General features: G+C 60.9%; 1 pseudogene; it reads right to left on the reverse strand.

The window, feature by feature from the left end:
• Window positions 1-271: 271 nt before the first annotated feature.
• Window positions 272-879, reverse strand: LOC146870866 (18S ribosomal RNA; annotated as a pseudogene; the record flags this gene model as incomplete).
• Window positions 880-4,807: the final 3,928 nt, after the last annotated feature.

Consider the following 4,807-nt stretch of genomic DNA (forward strand, 5'->3'; position numbering starts at 1 on the left):
TTCTCTTCCAGGCCGCCCTGCCGCGCGAGAAGGGCCGCTCCTCGGACGCCCGAGACCCGGTCAGATCGGGCCAGGTCTCAGGACGCCTGGAGGCCCCAGCCGGCGCCAGGGCCTTTTTTTGAGGGAGGGGTGGTGCCAGCCAAGGGATGCTGCACTGCCATTCGGTTCCGTGCCGGATGAGCTTGGGTTCCGTCTCGGAGAGGGACAGGGGATGGGGGCCGCCAGCTCGATCCCAAGATCCAACTACGAGCTTTTTAACTGCAGCAACTTTAATATACGCTATTGGAGCTGGAATTACCGCGGCTGCTGGCACCAGACTTGCCCTCCAATGGATCCTCGTTAAAGGATTTAAAGTGTACTCATTCTAATTACAGGGCCTCGAAAGAGTCTTGTATTGTTATTTTTCGTCACTACCTCCCCGAGTCGGGAGTAGGTAATTTGGGCGCCTGCTGCCTTCCTTGGATGTGGTAGCCGTTTCTCAGGCTCCCTCTCCGGAATCGAACCCTGATTCCCCGTTACCCGTGGTCACCATGGTAGGCACAGAAAGTCCCATCGAAAGTTGATAGGGCAAACATCCGAATGTATCGTCGCCGTCACAGGGACGTGCGATCAGCCCGAGGTTATCTACAGTCACCAAAGCGGCCGGGCAAGCCCGGATTGGTCTTGGTCTGATAAATGCACGCATCCCGGGAGGTCAGCACTCGTCGGCATGTATTAGCTCTAGAATTACCACAGTTATCCAAGTAACAGATGGAGCGATCAAAGGAACCATAACTGATTTAATGAGCCATTCGCAGTTTCACTGTACCGGCCGTGTGTACTTACACGTGCATGGCTTAATCTTTGAGACAAGCATATGCTACTGGCAGGATCAACCAGGTAGCCGCACCTGCTGACAGGGTTCGGCCGCGTGCCCATCTCCCCGACCGGACCACCTTCGCGCACACCCTTCCCTCTCGGGAGCCTGCTGGGGGGAAAGGAGCCCACCCGCCTGGGCGGGAGGGCTCACCGGAGGGGTGAAGAGAGAGGTGGCAGGTCGCATGGGCACCGGCAGGCCCAGCCATCTCCCCCGGGAGGGAGAGGCGGGCCGAGGCGCAGCCTGAGCGAGACGCAGGGGTGCCGGGGCCTGGCGGCGGCCGCACCTCTCGGAACGGTCGTTCCGAGCTGCTGCGGAAATGTGCTGGGCGGAGAGGGGCCCCCTGGCTCCCCGGCCACAACGGAACCCCGTCCCGGGCCTTTGGCAGTGCCACAGGCCAGGGGACGGGGCCCGGGGCCGGAGACCCCGACCCGGGGCCCGACCGGGCCCCTGGACCCAGCCGGGGCTCCCGGGCCCGGAGGCGCAGAGGGAAGCCTCCCCGGGCCCTCCGGACCCCGCCCCGGGCACCCTGCCACGCGGCAGGACCCAGGACGGAGCCCGGGGTGGAGAGGCCGCCCTCCCCGGGGCCCCCAAGGGCCCGGCCGGAGCTCCTGAACCCAATCCAGCGAGAGAAGGCTCCCCGGCCACAACGGAACCCCGTCCCTGGCCTTTGGCAGTGCCGCAGGCCGGGGGACGGGGCCTGGGGACGGAGACCCCCACCTGGGGCCCGAACAGGCCCCTGGACCCAGCCGGGGCTCCCAGGCCTGGAGGCACAGGGGGAGCCTCCCCGGGCCCTCCGGACCCCGCCCCAGGCACCTTGCCACGCGGCAGGACCCAGGACGGAGCCCAGGGTGGGGAGGCCATCCTCCCCGGGGCCCCCAGAGGCCGGTCAGAGCTCCTGAACCCGATCCAGCGAGGGGAGGCTCCCCGGCCACAACAGAAGCCCGTCCCGGGCCTTTGGCAGTGCCGCGGGGTGGGGGGACGGGGCCGGAGACCCCGACCAGGAGCCCGGCCCCTGGACCCAGCCGGGGCTCCCAGGACCACAGGCGCAGAGGAAGCCTCCCCAGGCCCTCCGGACCCCGTCCCGGGCACCCTGCCACGCGGCAGGTCCCGGGACAGACTCGGGGCTGGGGCGGCATCCGGGCCCATCCAGCTGCCGGCTGAGGACCGAGAGGGGTCCCAGAGTACCCTGTCCCTAGTAATCCGGAGGAAGGCTACCCCCCTTTCTTGTAACCCGCGTGCTCCGGGTGACGGAGGAGACCCAAGGGGTGAACGCACCCGGCCTCCTGGAGCCCTGGCTGGGATCCGGGAGGCGAATGGACCCTCATCGGGACTTCCAGGCCTGGCCCGGCAATCTGGTCGCCCCATTGGAAAGCCTTGCGCGCGACCAGATGGCCGAGGGGAAAGGAGCGACCAGATGGCCGGCACCTGAAGACTCCCGTCTGCCATAGCGGTAAGGCTCCCGCCTGCCCACCCACCCACCCGCCAAGGGCTCGGGGGGACTCTGCTTCCCGGGGTGGGCTCGGGGGACCCCGGCTGGCCTCAGGCACGGGGAGGACCACCGGAGCTCTCGGGGCCCGGGGGCCCAGGTGCCCCGGGGAGGACTGCCCGGGACCCATGGAGCCCGTCCCTGGGCACTTTGCCACGCTGCGGGCAGGTGGAGGGAAGCCCCGGAGGCCTGGGAGGATGTTGCCCGGGCGTAGCCCATCTGGTCCCCGGCAAGGAACTGCCAGCCCCGGAGGGGTGTTCCGGCATACCCTGTGTGAGAAGTTGGCCTGATATAAGATGTCACTAATTCTAGTGTACACCTTGTATCAGTCCAAACAACCCTTATGCTGGTGGAAACACTCACGCGTAATGCGTAAAAGTCGATAGAATCACTAGCAGTTAGAAATAAGCAGTTTTAGGACACTTCTGGTATAGCTAGAAAGTCGAGACTCGGAAACTAGACCCTAGGATAGTCAATACCCTTGTGACCACCGAAGTACCCAAGTTTCCTAGCCCACGGGCTGCGGGTGCATAGGTGTGAACTTGCGTTGGGTTTCGTCGTGGACTGCCATGGATTCCTGAAGGAAAGTTGCTGACAGGCAGTCAGTGAAGAGTGTCCGGTGGATCCCAAGGTGGGGATCAAGAAGGAAGGAACCTGCAAGCAGAAGGGACAGAGTCTAGGTCACCAGCCAGGAGCCGGGAAGGAACCAGGAAGGAACCAGGCGATGTCGTGAAGATGCAGGTGAAGAGGTGAAGCTTGTCGCAGCAGCCACGGGTACCAGGAGACGTCGAGGATGACCAGGACCAGGAGGTGAGCTGTCCCACGAAGGCTCTTGCTGTCGGCGGCGTCGAAGTCGAGTCAGGACCCAACAAGCCTTGGCAAGCGGAACTCACGCAGGATGGAGGACTTGCTTCTGGTGCAGACCAGGAAGGTCTGGGGTGCTTCTCTTTCACAGTGGAGCGGGTGCCAGTCTGGAGGAGCCGGACCAGCAAGTTGAAAGTAAAGGTTCGTCGTCACGGAGGCTACCAGCCAACGGGCCAGCAACCGGACAACACGTCGAGCAACACAAGTGCAGAAGGGCCCCACGCAGAACACGTGAAGTGTGGGGAGCTGATCTTCTTTGCAGATGGTGCTCGGGAGTGGGGCTTCTCAATTCCCCAAGCACAGCCTCGAGGAAGCCTCAGAAGTCACGCTAGTCAGTCACTAGCCACTTTTCCCAAGTCGCCGGTCCCACGTCCCTCGTCGCCTCCACGGGTCTCAGCTTCGCTGGAGATGTGGATCTGGTTCAGAGGTGTCTGGAAGTCTCGGCGCTGGTCAGTCTCTGCAGTCGTCCCTCGTAGGATTCAGTCGCAAAGCAAGCAGCGGTCGCTGGATGGTGCCTGGTTGCCCAGGGTGGTCACTCCTTGGCCACAAGGGAGATTTCTTCAGTCTTCTTCCTGAGGTCGAATGTCGAAGGTCCAGAGTTCTGTTCAAGTTGCAGATTAAGGTTAATCTAATTTAGCAGGGCCCAACTAGCTACTAATATACTGGGCTAGTGGGCTGGAAGGGGAGTGGCTACACCCCCTTTCCTTTGTCCAGTTTCACGCCAGAGCTGGGGCTGGAGTGCCCCAGCACCGGTTTGAACTGGACTATGCATGGGACACCTTGTGTGCCCCAGGCAGTGTCTCGTTTCATTCAACCCTCCCTGCCCCAATACACTAAATCCTGTCTAGGGTGGTGCTCGCACCTCCCGAGGCAGGAAACCTATTGTCCAGGCCTCCCTCGCTGGAAGGACACTCAGCAGCAGGAGGTCAGACTTGTGTCTGTGGCAGCAGCATCCATTTTGTGATGCTGGGGCTCTGGTTAGCTTTAACCGGGTAAGTAGGTTTCAACATGTCTTCTCCCTCTAGAAGGGAGGAATAATATCCTCATTGCCAGAAATGGTATGGGGGTATTATTCCAAAGTGTTAGACACCTCACACGACATGTTTCGATACAGCCAAACCATAGTTACCATAACCGTTTAAGATTATAAGGTACTTTAATGGTAGGCTATATCATAGAACAGCTATAAGGACATGGTTCCGAAAGCTGCAGACGGCTCAGCTCATGCTAGAGCACCATCTCACATGTTACCAAGCACTCTGCCTCCAGGATTGTTAAGGCCTGATAGGTACACACGTGTCTATATATAAGGTAGGTATAGGAATACTACACCTAAGCAAGGGGTGATTACACGACCTTGCCCCAGCTGAGTGATCAGCCAGTTGTGTCATAATGGAAGGCCAGGCCAGGGGTGGCATAATACATGCTGCAGCCCCTGGTAGGCCTAGGGTACACCTATGCCCTGGGTACCTAAGGCCCTGGGTACCTAAGGTACACTATACAGGGACCAATAAGGTGATCCTATCCAATTGGGTTATGCACCTAAAGTACATAGCATCAGTTTAGAGTGAGAACAGCTGGGCTGTGGGTCTGATTAG

Source organism: Triturus cristatus, chromosome 1_1, assembly GCF_964204655.1.
Source record: "Triturus cristatus chromosome 1_1, aTriCri1.1, whole genome shotgun sequence".
Taxonomy (NCBI): Eukaryota; Metazoa; Chordata; class Amphibia; order Caudata; family Salamandridae; genus Triturus; species Triturus cristatus.